At 41.8% G+C, this 25,948-nt stretch overlaps 1 protein-coding gene and 1 pseudogene across 2 annotated transcripts in view; one reads left to right on the top strand and one right to left on the bottom strand.

The window, feature by feature from the left end:
• Positions 1-25,948, bottom strand: part of DNAJC1 (DnaJ heat shock protein family (Hsp40) member C1) — a 252,179-nt gene that overhangs the window by 58,759 nt on the left and 167,472 nt on the right. The window lies entirely within an intron of this gene.
• LOC308250421 (large ribosomal subunit protein uL18-like) lies at positions 24,549-25,441 on the top strand (annotated as a pseudogene). The gene has a single exon. The product of its transcript is annotated as a large ribosomal subunit protein uL18-like (transcript).

The raw sequence follows: 25,948 nt of genomic DNA, 5'->3' as shown, positions 1-25,948 counted from the left end.
TCGATCAGCTGCCTCCTGCACAACCCCCACTCGGGATGCACCCGCAACCAAGGTACATGCCCCTGACCGGAATCGAACCTGGGACCCTTGAGTCCGCAGGCCGACGCTCTATCCACTGAGCCAAACCAGTCAGGGCCACACGAAAGTTTCTAATTCTGATTTTTTAAATTCTACATTACTAATTATCTGCTGAATATTTCCTTCCACTGGCATCATAAACTTGGCATGTCTCAAACTGATTATATCTTCCTTTCTCCCAAACTATTGAAGCATCCATCTTATATAAAAACTGCTGTTTGAAATTTTAACCCTGCTATTTTGGCTTCTGTAAATGCTTGCTTGCTTAAATAGTAAGGAAAATAAGACTACTCCCATTCCAGAGATGCCGGGGACTATGCCCCAGGCAGAGTTGTCAGTGCTGACACCAAGCCAGGCCTTGAGATATGGTCTCATGGCCCCTTCCCAGCACATAGGCCTTCTTTCCCAGAAGGCCCGGAAGTCTCATTCCAAATTTGGGAGACAAAAGAGCTAGGAAAAGTATAAAAAGAAAAGGTTTCCTCCATGTGGTGGGGAGGGGCCAGAATTTGAAAGGCACATTTTTCTCTGGCCCTGCCCTTAATGAAATGTAACTCCCTTTCTCTAAGCATGGCTTGGTTTTTTTCTGGTCTTCTGTAACACTATCACTTCCTAACTGTGCTCCCTTAACTTTATTAATGGTACTAGCCTCTTCCAATCATCTGGTAGCCATTGCTAGTCCCCCACTTGCACTCTTGTTGTATAGCCAATCAGTTGACAAATCTTGAAGATTCATACAGTCTCTCCTCTGGTTTCTACTTTCCTAACTCAGGGCTTCCATATCTCTCACTCAAACTACTGCAAACTCTTTCTAATTGGACCTTCTCAACCTTTTGACCTTATACATCAAGGCAGCTAAACATTTCTAAAATGCAGACTTAATATCACTGTACTACCTATAAAATATGATTTAAATACCTTAATGTCATATTCTAAATCTATGATTTGACTGCAATCTACTTTTACTTATTTTGCTTTACCATTTCAAGTATCATTTCTCCCAGCTAACTACACTACTCACTGTTTTAGTAATATGCTCTGAAAAGTCTTGTCTGAAGAGTACTTTATGTAATGCAAGTTCCTCTTTCTGGAATGTTTCTCCCACCCCACTTCCAAATACTTCATAAAGCTTTTGTGGTGTTTCCTAGGTGGAAGTAATCTTGCCATCTGCTGAATTGCAAAAGTACTTTAAACCTCTCACAAAGCTCTTACAGTATATTTCAAAATATGCTTATGTAGGTCTCTGTCTTACCTTTCAGCTAGATGATATAGTGGTAGTGGCTAAGAGCATGGATTCTGAAGCTAGTGAAGTGGATATGAATCATGGCTATGTCATTTATTAGCTAACTAATTTGGAAAAAGTTATTTTACCTCTCTGTACTTCAGTTTTCTCCTGTGTAAAATGAGGAAAATAATACCGTATAACACAAGGCTGCTGTGAGGATTAAATGGGTTATATAAAAAGTGCACAGTATAGTAGCAGACACATAATAGCCACTTAATAAATGTCAGCAAGTATTAAGGACAAAATTGGGTATGTCTTATTTACAATTGTATCACCCAGTAACACTATTTTCCATATAGCAGGCAATTGGCAAGTTGTTTTTTTTTTTAATTGAAAAAAGTCTTACAACCAACAAAAGACTAGATAATACAAGCAAGGCACTATGTACCCAAGTATAAGAATAAATGAAGTAGTGCTATAAAATCAGATAAAGGAAAGATCTTGACAATACTTTAGGAAAGAGTGACTCCCAATATAATGGTATTTTAAAAGATCTAATCTGGACTTCCAGTCAAGATGGTGGAGTAGGTCAACACTGTACTTGCCTCCTCGTACCACATCAAAATTACAACTAAATTATAGAGCAACCATCATTGAGAACCACCTGAGGACTAGGTGAACAGAAGTCCTATAACTTAGGATCAAAGAAGAAGCCATGATGAGACTGGTAGGAGGCGTGGAGAGTGGAATAGGCAGGTCCCACACTCATGGGTATGGTGGTTATGAATTGGGAGGGATATTTCGGCTACATAGTCTCCCCACTTCCCCTAGGAGTGAGAAATCCAAGTCCCACACCTGACTCCCCAACCCAGGCACAAATGCCCAGGTGAGGAATCCTGTAACATCTGGCTGTGAAAATCAATGGGAATTGCATTTGAGTAAGACAGAGGGTTGCTAGAGTCCCTGGCTTTCCTGTAGAGGCCCTGCATGGATGCACTGGCAAACTCACCTGCTGTGGGCTTCAGTGCTGGGAGGCAACTTGAAGAGCACCAGGGGCCTACAGGGAAGAACTGAACTGACTAGCTTCAGAGCAAGGACGGGAGGAGCAGGGGTCAGGGCAGCTCTCTCAGGTGATGGAAGTGCTGTGAGGCACCATTGTTCCTTCGTTGAACTCCCCTCTTACCCAGCCCGTAGGTACCAAATCTGTGATCTCCATTAACCTGGCTAACACTGTTAGCCTGGCTTTGGTGGATCCCTGAGGTCCCACCCAACTCAGGCCCAGCCTGAGCCACTTTCAGCCGCTTTTCCACATAAGCAACCTTCCTCCACTTGTATTACAGAACTTCCTGAAATCTCTCAAAGACCCACAAACCCCAACCAAGCAGCAGCTGACCTTAGCATGCCCTGTACCTCCTGTTAAGTGACCTGAGGCCCAGCACAAGCTGCAGCTGGTCTCAGCTTGCACTGAAACTCCCATCCGGTGGCCGAAGCCTGGCACAGTGCTGGCTGACCTCCGCTCACAGCACAGCCTTTCCCAAGGACCTCCAAGCCCAGAGCAAGCAGCAACCAAAAGCAGATGGCTCTGCCGCTCCGAACAGGGAGCCCTAAGCTGAGCACAAATGGTGGCCGACCTTGCCCTGCACCAGGGTCCCTCCCAAGTGGCTCCAGAGCCAACAAACCCAGTGACCAACTTCAGAGCACTATCCAACCGGCATCACAAACACTACACCCAAATGGTGGACTGGGCTGACATGAGGACAGCCCCTGCACAACAGCTTGTCTGCTGTAGTCCTGGCCAGCCCTCATGGCCAGTGAAAGTTAACCCCACCCACTGATGTGACAATAGCAATAAAGGCTCAATTACAAAAGGAGGGTACACACAACCCTCGTAAGTACCTGGCTCAGGTGACCAGGGAGACTGTGCCAATAGGCTTCACAAGATACCTACTACATAATGTTACTCTGTCAAGACTGAACGATGTAGCAGATCTACCTAATACACAGAAACTAACAAAGGGAGTCAGCCAAAATGAAGAGACAAAGGAACATGTCCCAAATGAAAAAAACAAGAAAAACCCCCCAAAAAGAATTAAACGAAAGGAGACAAGCAATGTACCAGATGCAGAGTTCAAAACTCTGGTTATAAGGATGCTCAATGAACTTAAGGGAAGAATACTGACTCCATTTGAACAAGAAATAGAAGAGTAATAGATATACTAGAAGAAGAAGAGAGGGAGTAAGGAACAGAGAGCCTATTCAAAGAAATACTTGATGAGAACTTCACAAAACTATGGAAAAAGCTGGACCCTTGACTCCAAGAAGCTAGCAGAACACCTAGTTTTATCAATGCAAAAAAAGCTTCTCCAAGGCAGGCACATTATATTAAAACTCTCAAAACTTAATGACAAAGAAAGAATTATCAAGGCAGCCTGGGAAAATAAGATGGTAATGCATAAAGGAAATCCCATTAGATTATCATATTTTTCAGCAAAAGCCCTTTAAGCTAAGACAGAGCGGAATCAAATATTAAAAAATATTGAAGAGAGAAAGCAAAAGACAAGAATAAAATATGCTGCAAAATTATCCTTTAGATATAAAGTAAAAAATAAAGGCTTTTCCAAACAAAGAGAAACTGAGGGAATTTATCACCATAAGACCTGCAGTACTAGAAACACTGAAAGGAGCTGTTCTCCCTAAAATAAAAAGACGAAAGAACATGGAACTAAGTAAGATGACATGCAGTCATAAATAGGAAATTGCAACCTTGTTCAGAATAGGGTATTAAACACCTATCTATCTATCTATATATATAAAAGTGTAATATGCAAATCGACCTGATGGTGGAATGACCATTCACTGTGATGCGCACTGACCACCAGGGGGCAGACACTCAAAGCAGGAGCTGCCCCCAGCCCACAGGCCCTGATTGGGCCAACCTCTTGATCCCTCCCCCTGGCCGGCACGCTCCAATTGCCTGATGCGGAATGGGGAACCGGAGGTGGATGGCAGCGGACGCGGGTGGCTGCCAGCAGCCGGGGAAGATTGGCCCTGCTTGCAGGCCAGGCCTAGGGACCCTACCCATGCACAAATTTAGTGCGCTGGGCCTCTAGTATAATATAAAGGCAAAGGGGGTAAAAGCATTAAAAAAAGACAATAGCTACAGCAATTTGGGAATCAACGTACAGCATAAAAAGGGATAATTTGTGACAACAAAAGCATCAAGGGGGAGGGGGAAAGGACAGAATTGCACAGGTGAATGGAGATAGGATACATTCAGAAAAAAATCATATTGTACATATGAAACTTTTTTGTTTTGCAAATACCTAGTGGTAAGTCACAAAACAAAAGTCTAGAATTGAGACACATTACATAAAAAGGGAAGAAATGGAGGGAAAAAAAAATCAGAGAATACCACCAAACTAAAATATCCGACAGGAACACAAGGGAAAAAGAAACAGTAGAGACACAGAGCTACCAGAAAATAAAAGTTAAAATGGCTACAGGAAATCCTCATATATCAATAATCTCCCTAAATGTAAATGGACTGAACTTACCAATTAAAAGGCACAGAGTAGCAGGATATATTAAAAAACACGATCCAACCTTATACTGCCTTCTGAAAACACTTCTCAGCTACAAAGACTCAAAATGAAGTGGTGGAAGATGATACTCCAAGTTACTGGCATCCAGAGAAAAGCAGGTATAGCTGTACTTATATCAAACTAAACAGATTTCAAGATAAAAAAAGGTAATAAGAGAAGCCACAGCCAGTGGCTCAGTTGGTTGAAGCATCATCCCGCACACCAAAAAGGTTGCGGGCACATACCTAGGTTGTGGGTTTGATCCCTGGTCAGGGCATGTATGGGAAGTAACCAGTGGATGCTTTTCTCTCACATCAATGTTTCTCTCTCTCCCTTTCTCTCTCTTTCAAATCAATATACATATTCTAAGGTGAGGATTGAAAAAAAAATAAAGGTAAAAAGAGATAAAGATGGACATATAATGATCAAGTGGACAATATATTAAGAAGGTATAACATTTATCAAAATATATGAACCTAACCTGGGAGAACTAAAGCGAGAAACTGATAAAAATATAATTATGGTAGGAAATCTAAATACTCCACTGACAGCAATGGATAGATTACTCAGAAAATGAGTAAGGAAATATCAGCCTTAAATGGCACATTATATCAAATAGACATAATCAATATTTACAAAACTTTCATCCCAGAATACCAGAATATATATTCTTCTCTAGGGCATGTGGAACAGTGCCAAAGATAGACCATATGTTGGGCATTAAAATATTCTCAACAAATATAAGAAAACTGAAATCATAATCTCTAAACACAAAGGTTTGAAACTAGAAATTAAATGCAAAAAGAAAAACAACAACAACAACAAAAAGCTGGAAAACCCACAAATATGTGGAAATGAAATAACATGGTACTAAACAACTACTGGTTCAAAGAAAATAGATAAAAAATACAGAGAAACAAATGACAATGATAATACAACATACCAAAACTTTTGGGATGCAGCAAAGAAAGCAGTATTAACAGGAAAGTTCATAGCATTACAGGCTTACCTCAAGAAACAAGAAAAATCACAAAAAAACTAATATTTCACTTTAAGAAACTAGAAAAAGAAGAAACAAAGCCCCAAGTCAGCAGAAGGAAGTAATAAAGTTTTAGAGCAAAATTAAACAAAATAGCAAAAAGACAACATATAAATAAATGCAACATAAATGCTTCTTTGAAAAGTTAAAGTTGACAAACCTCACTAAGGAAATAGAAAAGATTCAAATAAAGAAAATCAGAAATGAGGAGAAGTTACAACGGACACCCCAGAAATACAAGGGATTATTAAGAGTACTATGAAAGTCTATATGCCACCAAATTTGATAACCCAGAAGAAATGGACAAAATCTTAGAAATATATCTTTGCTAGACTGAACCAAGAATTGGAAAATGAAAATAGACCAATCAACAGAAAGAATATTGAAACATAATAAAAAATCTCCCCCAAAAAACAAAAGTCCAAGAGCAGATGGCTTCACTAGTGAATTCCATCAAACATTAAAAAAAAGATTTAATAGCCATCCTTTTAAACTCTTCCAAAAAAGTGAAGAAAAGGGAATACTTCCTAACTCATTTTCTGAGGCCAACATTACTCTGATACCAAAACCTGACAAGGAAAACACAAAAGAATGAAAACTACAGGCCAGTATTTCTGATGAACATAGATGCAAACATCCTAAACAAAATACTACAGAGTCAAATACAACGATACACATCACAGTCAACTGAGGTTCATTCCAGGAACGCTAGGATGGTTCAACTTATGCAAATTAATCAATGTGATACACCAATTAACAAAATAAAAGATAAAAATCATATGATATCAATAGATGCAGAAAAAGAATTTCACAAGATACAATATTGATTTGTGATTAAAGTGCTCAATAAAACAGGTGTAGAAAGGAAGTACCTCAACATAATAAAGTCTATGTGAAGAACCCTCAGCCAATATCACAGAGAATGGTAAAAAACTGAAAACCTGCCCTCTAAGATCAGGAATACAAGAATTCCCACTCTTGACACTGTTATTCAACACTAGTGGCCCGGTGCACGAAATTCGTGCATGGGGGATGGGGAGGGCAGGGGTCTCTCAGCCTGGCCTGCATCCTCTCCAATCTGGGACCCCTCAAAGGATGTCCGACTGCCGGTTTAGGCCCGATCCCAACCGGCAGTCAGACATCCCTCTCGCAATCCGGGACCGTGGGCTCCTAACCGCTCACCTGCCTGCTTGTCTGCTCACCCCTAACCATTCTGTATGCTGGCCTTCTCACCCCCAACTGCCCCTCCCACCGGCCTTCATGCCCCCAACTGCCCCCCCTTGCCGGCCTGATCGCCCCCAACTATCCCCCAAAGCAGCCTGCTCACCCCCAACTGCCCCCCCCCCCCTGCTGGCCTGATTGCCCCCAACTGCCGCCCCCGCTGGCCTGATTGCCCCCAACTACCCCCCCCCCCCGCCGGCCTCCTCACCCCCAACTACCCCCCACGCTGGTCTGATCACCCCCAACTGCCCCCCCTGCCCGCCTGCTCACCCCCGACTGCCACCCCTTATGGGCCTGATTGCCCCCAACTGTTCCACACTGCCGGCCTGCTCACCCCCAACTGCCCCCCCCCCCCGCCCGCTGGCCTGCTCGCCCCCAACTGGCCACCCCTGCCGGCTTGCTCTCCCCCAACTGCTCCCCTGCCAACCTGATCACCCCCAACTGCCCTCCCCTCCTGGCCTGATCGCCCATAACCACCTCTGCCTTGGCCCCACCACCATGGCTTTGTCCAGAAGTATGTCTGGAAGGTCTCCCAGTCTAATTAGCATATTACCCTTTTATTAGTGTAAATGGTACTGGAAGTTTTAGAGCATTCAGGCAAGAGAAAGAAATTAAAGGCATCAAAATTGGGAATGAAGGCCTTGGCCAGGTAGCTCAGTTGGTTAGAGCAGTGGTCGGCAAACTGCGGCTCATGAGCCACATGTGGCTCACGAGCCCGTTTGCCGCTCTGTTGAGTAATGAGTTTGCCCACCACTGACTTAGACTCTCGATTCCAATAATTACAGGCTGTTGTTGTTCCTTGTGATTAAGCCCCTATCCCAGTGGTTGACAAACTCATTAGTCAACAGAGCAGCAAACCATGGCTCTTGAGCCGCATGTGGCTCGCGAGCCGCAGTTTGCTGACCACTGGGTTAGAGTATTGTCCTGATATGCCAATGTTGCAGATTTGATCCCCGGCAAATACAAGAATCAACCAGTGAATGCATAAATAAGTGGAACAACAAAATTGATGTTTCTCTCTCTTTTAAGATCAATCAATTAAAAAAACAAACAAATTGGAAATGAAGAAGTAAAACTGTCACTAGTTGCAAAAAAACATGATTCTGTATATAGAAAACCCTACAGACCTCACCACCAAAAAACTATTAGAAACCATAAACAAATACAGTAAAGTTGAAGGATATGGCATCAATGTACAAAATCTGTTGTGTTCCTATATAACAATGAAATATCAGAAAAGAAAAATGAAGAAAACAATCACATTCACAATTGAAAGAAAAAAAGGATAAAATACCTCGGAATAAACTTAAAGGGCATAAAGAACCTACACACTGAAACCTACAGGACATTGTTAAAAGAATTTAAAAAAAAAACACACAAAAACAAACCAAAAACCCACGAGGAAATGGAAAGATATTTCATTTTCATGGATTGGAAGAATCAACATAGTTAAAATGACCTTATTACCTAAAGCGATATACAGATTTAACTCAATCCTTATAAATTCCCAATGGCATTTTTTAAAGAAGTAGAACAAAAAATTCATCAAATTTGTATGGAATCACAAAATCCCCAAATAGCCAAAGCAATCCTGAGAAAAAAAGGAACAAAGCCAGAGGTATCACACTCCTTGACTTCAAATTGTTATACTACTAAGTGGCCCAGTACACGAAATTTGTGCACAGGGGGAGGGGGGCGGGGAAGGGGTGTCCCTCAGCCCGGCCTGCATTCTCTCCAATCTGGGACTCCTCGAAGGATGTCCTATGGCTGGTTTATAGAGATTGGGCCTAAATCAGCAGTCGGACATCCCTCTCGCAATCCGGGACTGCTGGCTCCTAACTGCTCACCTGCCTGCCTGCCTGACTGCCCCTAACCACTCTGCCTTCTCGCTCCCAACTGCCCCCTGCTGCCGGCCTGCTCACCCCCAAATGCTCCCCTCCGCCTGCCTGATCACCCCAACGGCCTCCCCCACCAGCCTGATCATCCACAACTGCCGTCCAATCCTGGCCTGATCACCCACAACTGCCCTCCCCTCTTGGCCTCTAACCACCTCTACCTTGGCCCTGCCACCATGGCTTTGTCCAGAAGAACGTCCGGAAGGTCTCCTGGGAGGTCTCCCAGTCTAATTAGCATATTATCATTTTATTAGTATAGATAGAGGCCTGGTGCACGGGTGGGGGCCAGCTGGTTTTCCCTGAAGGGTGTCCCGGATCAGGGTGTGGGTTCCCTTGGGGCGTGGGGCAGCCTGAGCGAGGGGCCTGTGGTGGTTTGCAGGCCGGCCATGCCCCCATGGGGTGAGGGTCCCCGCTGGGTGAGCTTGGTCAGCCTGGGTGAGGGGGTGAGGGGCTGAGGGCTGTTTTCAAGCTGGCCACACCCCCTTCAGGGTGGGGGTTCCTGCTGGGGTGCCTGGCCAGCCTGGGTGAGGGGCTGATGGCTATTTGAAGGCTGGCCATGCCCCCCAGCGGGGACCCTCACCCCATGGGGGCATGGCCAGCCTGGGTGAGGGGTTGAGGGACGTTTTCAGGCTGGCCACACCCCTTTCAGGGTGGGGGTCCCCACTGGGGTGCCTGGCCAGCTTGGGTGAGGGGCTGATGGTTGTTTGCAGGCTTGCCAAGCCCCCCCCAGTGGAGACCCTCACCCCATGGGGGTGTGGCCAGCCTGGGTAAGGGGCTGAGGGCCATTTTCAGGCTGGCCATGCCCCTCAGCGATCCAGGCCCCCAGCCCCTCCTTGAGTGGAAGCCAGGGGAGTCTGGAAGCCTGGGTTTCCCCTGGCGACCCAGGCCCCCAGCCACTCCTTGAATGGAGGCCAGGGCCGGCTGGGGTGACCCAGGCTCCCAGCCCCTCCTTTTTTATCCCCAGCCACTCCTTGAGCGGTGGCCAGGGCTGGCTGGAAGCTTGGCTTCCTCCGTCTCTGGGGCAACCCAAGCATCCTGCTTGCTCCACCTCTGTGGCCGCTGCCATCTTTGTTGGGTTAATTTGCATACTCGCTCCTGATTGGATGGTGGGCGTAGCAGAGGGGTGGTCAATTTGCATGTTTCTCTTTTATTAGTGTAGACAAAGCTACAACCATTGCAATAGTATTATAGTGGCAGAAAAATTGACATACAGATCAATGGAACAGAACTGAGAATCCAGGAAAAAAAACCCACATGTATATGGGCATCTAATTTTCAACCAAGGAGCCAAAAATGTAGAATGTAGAAAGGAAAGTCTCTTCAATATGTGGTGCTGGGAAAATTGGAAAGCCACATGCAAAAGAGTAAAACTAGACTGCTATCTGACACCATACACAAAAATGAACTCAAAGTGCACTAAAGACTTGAACAAAATGCCTGAAACAATAAAATACATAGGAGAAAACATAGATACTAAACTTACAGATTTGGTCTCAAAGTGTTATTTATTTATTTTTAACTTGATCCTAAAGGCAAAGGAAGTAAAAGCATGAATAAATTAATGGGACTATTCAAACTAAAGAACTTCTACACAGCAAAAGAAACCATCAACAAGTCAAAAAGACAACCAAGATATTTTCAAATGATACCTCTGATAAGGGCCTAATACTACTATATAAAATATATAAAGAATCCATACCTCAACCAAAAAATTCCCAAACATTCCAATTTAAAAATTGGCAGAGGAACTGAATACTTTTCCCAGGAAAGCATGTAGATGGCCAACAGATATATGAAAAGATACTTAACTTCAGTGTTATAAGCAAAATGCAAATCAAAACCACAATGATACCACTATACACCTGTTAGAATGGCTATCCTATATAATAAAAGCCTAATATGCAAATTGGCGCCTCGAGTGGTTGTTTGAATGGGAGACCGGGAGTTCACCCACTCACTATGACGTGCGCTGACCACCAGGGGGTGGTATGGAACATGGTGGGCGTCAGCGACGTGGCGCTGGCAGTGGGCAGCAGTGGAGGTGCTGCTGTCCCCAATGGATCCCGACAAGAGTGGGACTGTGGCAGGATGGTGGAGCAGGTGAGTGGGCGGCACCAGGCCAAGGCGAGTGCGAGCAGGGGCCCAATCGCTCCGCTGATTGCCCCACAGGTGAGATGGTAGAGCAGGTGAGGGGGTGGCGCCAGGCCAAGGCGGGGTGCCAGGCAGAGCTGTGAGGCTGGGGGCACAAGATGGGACCCGATCTCTGCAGGCCACCCCGAGGGACCTCACTCGTGCACGAATTTGTACACCGGGCCTCTAGTTATCACTAAGACAAGAAATAAGTGTTGGAGATGATGTGGAATGGGACTGTAAACTGGTACATCCACTATGGAAAACAGTATGGAGGTTCCTCAACAATTAAGAATAGAACTACCATATGACCTAGCAATAGCACTTCTGGGTATTTAGCCAAAAATTAAAAAAAAAATATCTATACTAATAAAAGGGTAATATGCTAATTAGAACGGAAGACCTTCCAGGAGTCCTTCCGGACAAAGCCATGGTGGTGAAGCCAAGGCAGAGGTGATTAGGGGCAATAAGGCCAGCAGGGGAGGGCAGTTGGGGGAGAGCAGGCCAGCAGGGGGGGGGGAGTTGGGGACGAGCAGGTTGGCAAGAGGGGCATTGGAGGTGAGCAGGCTGGCGGGGGGGGGAAGTTGGGGGTGAGGAGGCCGGCGGGGGGGGCAGTTGGGGGCGAGCAGGCCGGCAGGGGGTGCAGTTAGGGGCAATCAGGCCGGCAGGCGGAGTGGTTAGGGGCGATCAGGCAGGCAGGCAGGCAGGTGTGTGGTTAGGAGCCAGCGGTCCTGGACTGCAAGAGGGATCCCAGATTGGAGAGGTTGCAGGCTGGGCTGAGGGACACTCCCCCTCCTCCAGTGCACAAATTTTGTGCACTGGGCCACTAGTTTATTCCTAAAGATATATGTAACCCTATGTTCATTGCAGCATTATTAATGATAACCAAGACCTGTAAACAACCTAAGTATCCTTCAATGGATAATTAGATATAGATGTGGTCCATATATACAGTGTAATACTACTCAGTCATAAAAAATTATGAAATATTGCCATCTGAGACAACCTGGATGGTTTTTGAGAAAATCATGCTAAGTGAATTAAGTCAGATGGAAAAGAATAAGAACAATATGATTTCACTATATCTATCTATATAAAAGCCTAAGCGACCATCGCAACTGAACGGATGACCGAACAGGCTGTGTGGGGTGACCAGGCGAGCAGGGGGGTTAGTGAGGGGCGACCAAACGACCAAGCAGCAGGCTATGTGGGGCGACCAGGTCGGAAGGGGGGGCAGTTGGGGGCAACCAGGACAGTGGGGAGGCACTTGGGGGTGATCAGGCCGGCAGGCAGAGGCAGTTAGGGGTGATCAGGCAGGCAGGCAGGTGAGAGCGGTTAGGAGCCAGCAGGCCAGGATTGTGAGAGGGATCCCAGATTGGAGTGGGTGCAGGCTGGGCTGAGGGGACTCTCCCTCCCACCCCATGCATAAATTTCATGCACCGGGCCTCTAGTGTGGGTTATAAAACAGAAAGCAACAAGTGAACAAACAAAACAAACAAACTCATAGACATAGCAATAGTATGGTGGGTACCAGAGGGAAAGGTGGGTTGGAGGAAGGATGAAGAAGGTAAGGAAGGTCAAATATAAGCGATGAAAGGGTACTAGACTTTGAGTGGTAAGCATATAATATAATATAGAGATGATGTATTATAGAATTATACACCACCTGAAACATATACTGGTATTAACCAATGTTGCCCCAATAAATTTAATTTTAAAAAAGAATATAATTGTAGGTTGTGAAAAAAATAACTGAGTATGAAAAATGAACATTAAAGATTTAAAATTTCCTTAATATGGCTGACTAGGTATATGGATAATCTTGTGGCTGGTAACTAACAACTATATATGTATATATATATAATTGCTGAAGAATTCACAAAATATTAAGACCTTTATAATCTAAAACCTAGCCTCACAGAGCCTGGAATTTCAGGAAACAGAAATAAACTCCAGAGTTTACATAAGGTGAAACATCTAATAGAATCTCCCCCAATTCCCCCCAAAAATAACACTGGGATTTCTATTAAGGACTAGATTCTCAGTTTAAGGCACTGAGAAGAACATCTACCACATACCTCCCATCTACATGGGACTAAAGAGAATGGTATTCTCTAGGGGCTGAAAACCTCAGGGGGATAAAATTTCCTGAGAATCTGTAACCATGAGCTGGCTCTCACTGGAATTTATAGCCCAAATTTATACTACATGGGTAATCAAAGAAAGCTCTAAGCCCTGGATTCTGTCTAAAGTAGTACTACACTAGGAATGTCATGGTCACCAGGTGCCTTGAAAAAAGTATGTTCATCAAAGGCATGAAATCCTATCTAATAAAAGAATAACATGCAAATTAACCATCACTCTGCTACATCAACAAGCCACGCCCACAAGCCAATCAGGAGCAAGTATGCAAATTAACCCAACCAAGATGGTCGAGGCCACGGAGAGAGCAGGAGGGAGGCTTGGGTTTCCCCGGCGATGGAGGAAACCAAGCTTTCCACACACCCTGGACGGCCCAGGCCTCCACTTAAGGCTACAAAGTTTCAATTATAGAAGATAAATCTCAACAAAAATGGTGGCAGCCACGGAGCTGGAGAGAGCAGGAGGCTAGGGTTGCCCCAGACGATGGAGGAAGCCAAGCTTCTGCAGCCCTGGCCTGCCTTGGCCTCCGCTTAAGGCTACAAAGTTTCAATTATAGAAGATACATAAGTCCCAACAAAAATGGCTGCTGCCATGGAGTGAGCAGAAGGCTTGGCTCTGCTTCAGGCTACAAAGTTTCAATTGTAGAAGATAAATAAATCCCAGATCCCAGGGCCTCCGCTTGGGTCGCCGGGGGGCGTGGCCGGCCTGCAAACCACCACAGGCCCCTCGCCCAGGCCGCCCCATGCCCCAAGGGAACCCCCATCCTGATCCAGGACACCCTCAGGGCAAACCAGCTGGCCCCCACCCATGCACCAGGCCTCTATTCTATCTAATAAAAGGGCAATATGCAGATTGACCATCACTCCAACACACAAGATGGTTGCCCCCAAGTGGTCAAAGATCCTGCCCCCATGTGGACACAAGATGGCCGCCACAAGATGGACAGCAGGGTAGGGAAGTTGGGAGGGACCAGGCCTGCAAGGGAGGGCAGTTGGGGGCGATCAAGCCTGCAGGGGAGGGCAGTTAGGAGTGACCAGGCTAGCAGAGGAGGGAAGTTGGGGGCAAACAGACTGGCAGGGGAGCAGTTAGGCATCAATCAGGCTGGCAGGGGAGTGGTTAGGGGGTGATCAGGCTGGCAGGCAGAAGTGGTTAGGGGCAATAAGGAAGGCAGGCAGGCGAGCAGTTGGGAGCCAGCAGTCCTGGATTGTGAGAGGGCAGTTGGACATCCCTCGAGGAGTCCCAGATTGGAGAGGGTGCAGGCTGGGCTGAGGGACAACCCCCACACCCCGTGCATGAATTTCGTGCACCGGGCCTCTAGTAGTTGAATAATTTTCTAAAGAAAGATCAGCTCCCATAATAACAGTAATGAAAAATAAATTACTAGGCACATGAGTGAGAATTCACAGAAAAAACAAATAGGAGAAAGAGACCCACAAAAAATTAAATATTAGAATTGTAATATAAAGACTATAAAACTATTTTTAGAATGTTTAAAGTAAGAAAAGACCAGGGTGAAAATACAGGAATTATAAAACTATAAATATTTACCACAAAGATTTGAAAAAAGTACCAAGTAAAATTTCAAGTACTTAAAAATTTTTGAATTGAAATATAAAACTCTGGGTCTCAAGCAGCGTGAATATGCGAATGCAGATGAGCCCTGCACCTTCTCTTGGAAAGGTCAGATATTGCCTAGAGAAAGGTGAGGTCTGTGATCCAGGCTGGAGGGAGAAACGCTCACAGCAGAGTCTAGCGGTTCAGAGGAAGTCTGCGCCCCACAAAATCCGTGGCCGTGGGGTCAGCATAGCCTGCGAATATGGAAGGGGGTCCACAGGGCTGCTGGCAGAAGGGAACTCTAGAAATCAACCCATAGCTGGGCTGGGCACAGAAAAGCAGCCTGAAGTTCTACCAGTATACCAGCTGCACAGTGCTCGGGGAAAAGACGTGCCCAGAGTCGCGCACAGTGCTCGAGGAAAATGTCACAATTTCGTGTGCTCACTCTAGCTCTTTTTTCTCTCTAAATTCTTGCTTTTCATTACTAAGCTCAGTACATAGGATCTCCCAATTAAAAACTCTCAGAGACTGCAGGGGAAAGTTGGTTTTGTGGAACCTGGGGATCAGAGTGGAGAGAAATCAGAAAACCAGCTCTTGGGCAGTCCATTTCCCCAAACCAGTATTAAGTGCTGCAGGGAAAACAAAATCTAAATACTGATAGAGAGGACTTATAGTTCTGGATGTCAACACAGAAACACTGCCACCCAGGGGTTGAATCACAAATTGACTCTTGTGTAAATACAACTAAAGGCAGGCTGAGAAATAATAAAATACCACCTGCTTGAAGACAGCATTGTGGCTTACAACACAGAGGAGAGGTGGAACGCAGGGAACTTCAATACTGTCCTGATGACCTGAGAGGAAAAGGGTGTGCCAAACAGAACAGTAGAGGAAGTGAATGACCTTCACTACTGCACATTTTTATTTTTCATCTTTTACTTAAGAAACTAATTTTTTTCTCACTTGATTTTACCTTTTTATTTTTTTAAAAATATATTTTATTGATTTTTTAAAGAGTGGAAGGGAGAGAGATAGAGAGTTAGAAACATCAATGAGAGAGAAACATTGATCAGCTGCCTCCTGCACACCCCCTACTGGGGATGTGCCCGCAACCAAGGTACATGCCCTTGACCGGAATCAAACCTGGGACCTTTCAGTCCGCAGGCTGACACTCTATCCATTGAGCCAAACCAGTTAGGGCTTGATTTTATCTTTTTAATTATTATATTTTTATTTAGTATTATTACTACCATTATTTTACCACTTTTTAAAGTTTCATTTTATTTTCTATTTTATTTTGGGATTGGTGATCTACATTCTATTTTCATTTTTCCTTTAGCATCATTTTACTCTATCTCAACTTTACCTTTATGCCAAAACTTTTCCCCTACTGTTGTCCTGTTTCTCTTTTCCTATTCTTGCTTTAGATTATCCCTATTCTTTCTTTTTACCCTGTTAAAAATTCATCTTACTTATATATCTAATTTCCGCTCCCATGTTCCAAGTCCATAAACACTTCCCTCTTCTCTTTCTTCACTATTCAAAATTTTTTTTCTCTTCCCTTTCTTCTTTTGTTTTATGTTTTTTTTTGTTTTGTTTTGCCCTTCTTTCTCTCTGTCCTATTGTTATTGTTTGTTTGAATGTTGATTAGTATGGTATTTTGTTTGTTTGTGTGATTGTTTCTCTGTTTTTTGCTCCTGTTTTTCCTCTCCTCACTTGTTATTAGTTATTGTTTGTAGTATGCATTCATCTCTGGGTGTTTGTTGTTTGCATTTTTTTGGATTAGTTGTTGTTCTATTGGATTTTTTCCCCATTTAAATAGTTCTTTCCCCCTTTTTTATTTACTTTCTTTTCTCTCTTTTTTTCCTTTACTCAATATCATTTTTGCACTTTTTTTTAATCCCCTAATTCTTTTCTCTCTGGTGGTCACCTTTATTTGGGGTTACTAGTATCGTGAATACACTTGCGTGCAGTGCGTGGTGTTTTGTGCCCTGTTGTGTTGTATTATGTGCCTTTCAGTCATTACAGGAGAGAGAGAGCTACATAACCAGACACCCAGAGAGGAGCGATTATGGGGAGACAAAGAAACAGCCCACATATGAAAGAAAAGGAGGCCTCACCAGAAAAGGAAGTAAATGAAATGGAGGCAAGCAATATGTCAGAAAAAGAATTCAGAGAAATGGTCATAAGGTCGCTGAAAAGATTGGAAGACAAATTCAACAATATGTGTAAGAACCAAGAGGAAATGAAGAACAACCAAGAAGAAAGGAAAAATGACATTTCTGCAATAAAGAACTCAATAGAAAGCATCAACAGTAGACTAGAGGAAGTGGAGGACCGCATCAGTTAGATAGAAGATAAAGTAGGAAAAAATACCCAAGCAAAGCAGCATCTAGAAAAAAAACTTAAAAAACAGGAGGAGAGCCTAAGGGAACTTTGGGACAACACGAAACAAAACAACATCCGCATAATAGGGGTGCCAGAAGGAGAGGAAACTGAGCAAAGAATAGAAAACCTGTTTGAAGAAATAATGACAGAAAACTTCCCTGATATAGGAAAGAAAAAACTCACACAAGTCCAAGAAGCTCACAGAGTCCCAAACAAAATGAATCCCAAAAGACTGATGCCAAGGCACATAATAATTAAATTGGCAAACATCAACGACAAAGTTAAGAATCTTAAAAACGAACAGAGAGAGACAGAAAGTTACCTGCAAAGGATCCCCCATCAGACTAGTGACTGATTTCTCAACAGAAACACATCAGGCCAGAAGGGAATAGAATAAAATATACAAAGTAATGCAAAGGAAGGGTCTGAATCCAAGAATACTGTACCCAGAAAGGCTATCAATCAAAGTTGAGGGGAAAATCAGTAGCTTCACAGACAAAAAAGGACTAAGGGAGTTTATTACCACCAAACCAGCAATGCAAGAAATGCTAAAGGGTCTGCTATAAAAAGAAGAAATAGGAAGTGAAGAAGGAACACAGGGGTAAAGAATAAAAATGGTGACAAAGAAGTACCTATCAATAATAATGTTAAATGTAAATGGATTAAATGCCCCAATCAAAAGACATACGGTAGCTGAAGGGATGGAAAAAGGGGTTTCAGGTGAATGGAAATGAAAAAAAAAAAAAAAAAAGCTGGGGTAGCAATACTTATATCTGACAAATTAGACCTCAAAGTGAAGGCTATCACAAGAGATAAGGAAGGCCACTTCATAATACTAAAGGGAGCAATTCAACAAGAAGATATAACTCTGGTAAACATATGCACCCAATACAGGAGCACCCAAACACATAAAAAACAAAAAAAACTTCTGGAGGATATCAAGGGAGAGATTGATAGCAATACAGTCATAGTAGGGGACTTTAATACCCCACTAACACCACTGGACAAATCCTCTAAACAAAAAAATCAGGAAAAAAACATCAATCCTAAATGACTCATTAGATCAGATGGAATTAAATGACATCTTCGGAACATTTCACCCCTAAGCCACAAAATACATTCTTCTCAACTGCACATGGGTCATTTTTAAAGATAGACCATATATTGGGACACAGGCAAAGTCTCTTCAAATTCAAGAAGATAGAAATCATATCAAGCATCTTCTCAGATCACAGTTGCATAAAACTGGAAATCAAATACAATAAAAACAATAAAAAAATCAAACACCTGGAGGCTAAATAGCATGCTATTATACAATGACTCGGTTACCACAGAGATCAAAGAAGAAATAAAAAGCATCATGGCAACAAACAACAATGAAAGCACAACAATCCAAAATCTATGGGACACAGTGAAAGCAGTCTTGAGAGGGAAGTGCATAGTTCTACAGGCCTACCTCAAAAAACAAGAAACAATGATAAATTATCTAACCCTACAATTCGAAGAGTTAGAAAGAGAACAACAAGAAAAGCCCAGCATAAGCAGAAGGAAGGAAATAATAAAGATGAGAGCGGAGATAAACGCCATAGAGACAAAAAAACAACAACAACAAAACAAAACAAAAAAAAACCAACAACCACAAAAAAACAAAAAACCCCCACAAAAAACACAATACAAAAGATCAACAAAACCAAGAACTGGTTCTTTGAAAGGATAAAAAGATTGATGAACCTCTAGCCAGGCTCACCAAAAAACAAAGATAGAGGACCCAAATAAACAAAATCAGAAATGATAGAGGTGAAGTAACAACCGATCCTACAAAAATAGAAATGATTATGAAAAAATACTATGAACAACTCTATTCCAACAAAACGGACAACCTAGATGAAATGGATATATTCTTAGAAAAATACAAGCTCTCAAAACTCAACCAAGAATAAAAAAACCTGAATAGGCTGATAACTACCAAAGAAATTGAAACAGCGATCAAAAATCTTCCAGGAAACAAAGCCTGGTCCTGATGGCTTTACAGGGAAGTTCTACCAAGCATTCAAAGAAGAACTAAAACCAATCCTCCTCAGACCATTCCAAAAAATTCAAGAGTAAGGCACACTTCCAAGCTCTTTCTATGAAGCCAGCATTACCCTAATCCCAAAACCAGATAAAACACCACAAAAAAAAAAAAAAGAGAACTGAAGGTCAATATCCTTGAGGAACATAGATGCTAAAATCCTCAACAAAATTCCAGCAAATAGGATTCAGCAATACATTAGAAAGATTATACACCATGACCAAGTGGGATTTATTCCGGGGATGCAAGCATGGTACTATATCTGCAAATCAATAAATGTGATACATCACATAAACAAACTGAGAGGCAAAAATCACATAATCATATCAATTGATACAGAAAAAGCATTTGACAAAATCCAACACCCTTTCTTGATAAAAACTCTCAGCGAAGTGGAAATAGAGGGATCATACCTCAACATAATAAAAGCCCTATATAACAAACCTACAGTCAACATCATACTCAATGGGCAAAAATTAAAACCATTTTCCCTAAGAACAGGAACAAGACAGGGATACCCACTTTCCTCACTCCTGTTCAACATAGTACTAGAAGTACCAGCCATAGTGATCAGACAAGAAGAAGAAATAAAAGGCCTCCAAATTGGAAAAGATGTAATAGTCATTATTCACAGATGACATGATACTATACGTAGAAAAGACTCCATCAAAAAACTACTAGATCTAATAAATGAATGTGGCAATGTAGCAGGATACAAAATTAACACCCAGAAAGCTATGGCCTTCTTATACGCCAATAATGAACTCACAGAAAGAGAAACGAAAAAAGCAATCCCATTTACCATTGTACCAAAAAAATTAAGATACCTAGGAATAAACTTAACTAAGGACGTAAAATACCTGTACTCAGAAAACTACAGGACATTGAAAAAAGAGATAGAAGAAGACATAAACATATCGAAGAACATACTCTGTTCCTGGATTGGTAGAATCAACCTCATTAAAATGTCCATACTACCTAAAGCAGTGGTTCTCAACCTTTCTAATGCCGTGACAGTTTAATACAGTTCCTCATGTTGTGGTGACCCCCAATCATAAAATTATTTTCGTTGCTACTTCATAACTGTAATTTTGCTACTGTTATGAATCATAATGTAAATATCTGTTTTCTGATGGTCTTAGGCGACCCTGCTAGCGGTTCTCAACCTGTGGGTCACGACCCACAGGTTGAGAACTGCTGCTGTAGAGCCTAAGACCATTGGAAAACACAGATATTTACATTACGATTCATAACAGTAGCAAAATTACAGTTATGAAGTAGCAACGAAAATAATTTTATGGTTGGGGGTCACCACAACATGAGGAACTGTATTAAAGGGTCACGGCATTAGAAAGGTTAAGAACCACTGACTAAAGCAATCTATAGATTCAATGCAATACCTGTTAAAATACCAATGGCATATTTCAGATCTAGAACAAACTCTCCAAAAATTCATCTGGAATAAAAAAAAGACCCCAAATAAATACTACAGCTATCCTGAGAAAGAAGAACGAAGTTGGAGGGATCATAATATATTATCAAACCACGGTTCTCAAAACTACCTGGTACCGGCACAAGAACAGAAATATAGACCAATGGAATAGAACAGAGAATCCAGAAATTGATCCAAGCCATTATACTCAATTAATATTTGACAAAGGAGGCAAGAGCATACAATGGAATCAAACAGACTCTTTAATAAATGGTGCTGGGAAATTTGGTCAGATACAAGCAAAAAAATGAAACTAGATCAACAACTTACACCATACACAAAAACAAATTCAAAATGGATAAAGGACTTGAATGTAAGACGGGAAACCATAAAAATCCTACAAGAGTCCATAGGCAGCAAAATTGCAGACATATGTCGTAGCAATATCTTTGCAGACACAGATCCTAGGGCAAGAGAGACTAAGGAGAAAATAAACAAATGGAACTATATCAAAATAAAAGCTTCTGCACAGCAAAAGAAACCATCAACAAAACAATAAGAAAGCCCATTGCATGGGAGAACGTATTTGCCAATGTTATCTCTGATAAGGGTTTAATCTCCAATATTTACAGGGAACTCATACAACTTAACAAAAGGAAGATAAACAATCCAATCAAAAATGGGAAAAGGACCTAAATAGACACTTTTTGAAAGAGGACATTCAGAAAGCCAAGAGACATATGAAAACATGCTCAAAGTCACTAATCATCTGAGAGATGCAAATCAAAATGATCATGAGGTATGACCTCACACCTGTCAGAATGGCTATCATCAACAAATCAACAAACGACAAGTGCTGGAGAGGATGTGGAGAAAAAGGAACCCTCGTGCACTGCTGGTGGGAATGCAGTCTGGTGTAGCCATTGTGGAAAACAGTATAGCGTTTCCTCAAAAAACTAAAAATGGAACTGCCATTTGACCCAGTAATACCACTTCTAGGAATATATACCAAGAAACTAGAAACACCAATCAGAAAGGATATATGCACCCCTATGTTCATAGCAGCACAATTCACCATAGCTAAGATTGGAAACAGCCTAAATGCCCATTAGCAGATGAGTGGATTAGAAAACTGTGGTACATCTACACAATGGAATACTACACTGTGGTAAAACAAAGAAGGAATTCTTAACATTTGCAGCAGCATGGATGGAACTGAAGAGCATTATGCTAAGTGAAATAAGCCAGTCAGTGAAAGAAAAATACCACATGATCTCACACATTTATGGATAATAAAGAACATAACCTCATGAACAAAAAGATAGATACAGAGGCAGAGAAGCATCAAACAGACTGTCAAATTACAGTGGGAAGGCTGGGAGGGATGGGGTGGGAGGAGGTAAGAGATCAATTGTAGGACTTGTACGCATGCATATAAGCGTAACCAATGGATGCAAGACACTGGGGGGGTGGGTGAAGGCATGTGCTGGGGGGTAGGGGAAGATAGGGAAAGGTCAATAGGAAAAAAAAGAGACATATGTATCACTGTTTGTAATACTTAAACCAGTGGTCGGCAAACTCGTTAGTCAACAGAGCTGCAGTTTGCTGACCACTGCTTTAAACAATAAAATAAAATTAAAAAAAAAGAAATATAAAACTCTGGATAGGTCAAATAGCAGATTAGATACAGCTGTAAAGAGAATTAGTAATAGAGAAGATAGGAAATAAAAAGTAATCTAGAATGAGGCCCAAGGAGACAAAGGTATAAAAAATATGATAGAGGTTATGAAATTTGGGAAATAGAGTGAGAAAGTCTAACGAATATGTAATTAGTGCCTCGGGATTAGGCAGAAATAGGACATGGAAATTATATAAAGAGATGATAACTAAGGTTTTCCTACTAGTGAAAAAGGCATCAATCCCTTATTCAAAAAGCCCAACAAATTCCAAGAAGGGTGGGTGACTGAAAACATTCACACCTAGAATGTAATGGTGAAAATGGAGAACACTGAAGACAAAGTTCTTTTAAAAATAAGTAGGAGGCAAAAGAAGACATTATTTTCAAAGAAGCAAAACTTAGACCAACAGTTGACAGTAAGAGTAGAAGTTAAAAAGACACTGAAATCAACATGCTAGAAGAAAATTGTAAACTCAGAGTTACCCAGCAAAAATATGTTTTAAGAAACAAAAACTAAGAGTTTTCACTCAGATATTCCCTAACTAAAGTGAAGTCTATAGGATGAACTTCAGGAAAAAATAAAATGATTCCCAAAAGGAAGTATGAGAAATAAAAAGACAAAAAAAGCATAGCCCAGCTGATGTGGCTCAGTGGTTGAGTGTCAACCCATGAACCAGGAGGTCACAGTTCAATTCAAGGTCAGGGCACATGACGAGGTTGTGGGCTCAATTTCCTGTAGGGGGCATGCAGGAGGCATCCAGTCAATGATCCTCTCTCATCATTGAAGTTTCTATCCCTCTCCCCTTCATTGCTCTGAAATCAGTAAAAACATATTTTAAAAAAAGGAAAAGAAAACCACAAATAAAAATTAAATATACAGGCTGTCCCCCAAAAATGTATACACACTTTGAAAAATTATAACGGCAGTGTTTAGTAAAATGCATTTTATTTTCAAAATGTAATAGAATCTACAGATATTCTATGTATACAGTTTTTGGGGGACACCCTGTATATAATAATGATGTCGTAAAGTGTTAAAAAGGTACTTTAGTTCAGTTGGTTGGGCATTGTTCTTTGCACTGAAGGGTTGCTGGTTTGATTCCTGGTTGGGGCACATGCCTGAGTTTCAGGATTAATCCCTAGTGGGGGGAGGGGGGCAGCCGATGGATGTTTCACTTTGACACTGATGTTTCTCTCTCCCTTCCTCTCTAATAATCAGTTTAAACAAATTTTTAAAATACATTAATATTATAACAATCAAGAAGGAGGAATAAAAAGTGTTATAGTATTTTAAGGTCTTCATATTTTTCAGAAAAAGAGTAAAAGCTAATAATAAATATTGCAATCTCTATAGTAACCACTAAAAGAACAGAAATAGAATATGTAACCTAAAAACGATTAAAAGGGGAAACTGGAATAAGAAAACAGTCAAAAAGCAAGAAAGAAAGTAGAGAAAAAGAAGCAAATTAAATTGGAGATGCCTATTAGATACAAAAGTGGAAATAAGCAGGCAGTTGAATAAATAGGTTTGAAGTTCAGGGAAGAAGTCCCATGTAGAGATATAAATTTGGAAGTCATCAGTATAAAGGTGGGATTTCAATCCATGAGATTAAATGAGATCACTCTGGAAGTGAGTGCAGAATGCTCTGGGCACTTCAACCCTTAGAGGTAAGGTGGTAAGGAAGAACAATTAATTGTGATTTTTAAAAGATACAATGGTGCTATGAACTTGGCTATAATAAAAGTACTTAAAAATTAAATATGAAATATTTGTCAAAATTGATTATGTATAAGGTCACAAAGAGAAAATCTTGATAATATTCTAAGACACAGAAATATTCTAAGACCATTTATGACTATATAGCAGTGCTTTTCAACTTTTTACATCTCATGACACACATAAACTAATTATTAAAATTCTGTGGTCCACCAAAAATTATACTGACCCCTCAAAAAGGTATACTTTTGATTTATTCACAATGGATGGCTCTTGTTGTGTTGGCTGCTGTCATGTTTCTAGTCAACAATCTGGGAAAGGGGTCAATAGCCGTGACTAAATAGTCTGGTATAGCAGCAGGTCCGTGGCAAGCTGCAGTCGTGGGTCTCTCTTCCGCAGGATGGGGTTTGTGAAAGTTGTCAAGAATAAGGCCTACTTCAAGTGATACCAAGTGAAAATCAGAAGACAGCGAGAGGGTAAAACTGATTATTATGCCTGGAAATGCTTGGTAATCCAGGATAAAAACAAGTACAACCCACCTAAATACAGGATGATAATTCGTGTAACCAACAGAGATATCATCTGTCAGATTGCTTATGCCTGTATAGGAGGAGATATGATAGTTTGTGCAGCTTATGCTCATGAACTCCCAAAGTATGGTGTGAAGGTTGGCCTGACAAATTATGCTGCAGCATATTGTACTGGCCTGTTGCTGGCCCGCAGGCTTCTCAATAGGTTTGGCATGGACAAGATCTTTGAAGGCCAGGTGGAGGTGAATGGAGATGAATACAACGTGGAAAGCATTGATGGTCAACCTGGTGCCTTCACCTGCTATTTGGATGCAAAGCTTGCCAGAACTACTACTGGAAATAAAGTTTTTGGGGCCCTGAAGGGAGCTGTGGATGGAGGCCTATCTATTCCTCACAGTAACAAACAATTCCCTGGTTATGATTCAGAAAGCAAGGAATTCAATGCAGAAGTACATCGAAGTACATCATGGGTCAGAATGTTGCAGATTATATGCGTTATCTAATGGAAGAAGATGAAGATGCTTACAAGAAACAGTTCTCTCAATATATAAAGAACAACGTAACTCCAGACATGATGGAGGAGATGTATAAGAACGCTCATGCTGCTATACGAGAGAATCCAGTCTATGAGAAGAAGCCTAAGAAAGAAGTTAAAAAGAAGAGGTGGAACCGTCCCAAAATGTCTCTTGCCCAGAAGAAAGATCAGGTAGCTCAGAAGAAAGCAAGCTTCCTCAGAGCTCAGGAATGGGCTGCTGAGAGCTAATAAAACAAATCACAATTTTCTATGAAGATTTTTCAGAGACAATAAACTTATTAGGCAAACAGTTAAAAAAAATAGTCAGGTATAGCATGTTTTGAAGTCTTGTGGCACACTGTTTTAAAATTGCTATCATAGCAGTGAAAAGGGTATTCACAACAAAAGAAGAGCCAAAAAGAATAGAATGAACCATTTTGAAATTTTATAAAACTCTCCAAAGTAACTCAGAAAAAAAAAATGCAGAATTAAGGCTATTTAGAGAAAAAGATTAATAGAACAATATAAAAATATATTGGTATAGTCAAAATAGTACTCAGAGGGAAATGTATGGGTAATCAGAATAATGAGCAGGAAGGGGGGATGGGTCTTTGAGATGGGAATTCACTGTTGTCCCAGGTCTTCCCTTTTGCACCAGCACCTGTCTCATAGGTTTGGCTTTCCTGTGGCAGGTAGCCAAACCTGCATTTTTCAGTTGCACTAACACAGTGGTCGGCAAACTCATTAGTCAACAGA

The sequence above is a fragment of the Plecotus auritus genome (genome assembly GCF_963455305.1).
Source record: "Plecotus auritus genome assembly, chromosome: 1".
Classification (NCBI taxonomy): domain Eukaryota; kingdom Metazoa; phylum Chordata; class Mammalia; order Chiroptera; family Vespertilionidae; genus Plecotus; species Plecotus auritus.
Note: the sequence above shows the minus strand (reverse complement) of the source record. Positions and strands in the feature narration are given on the sequence as shown.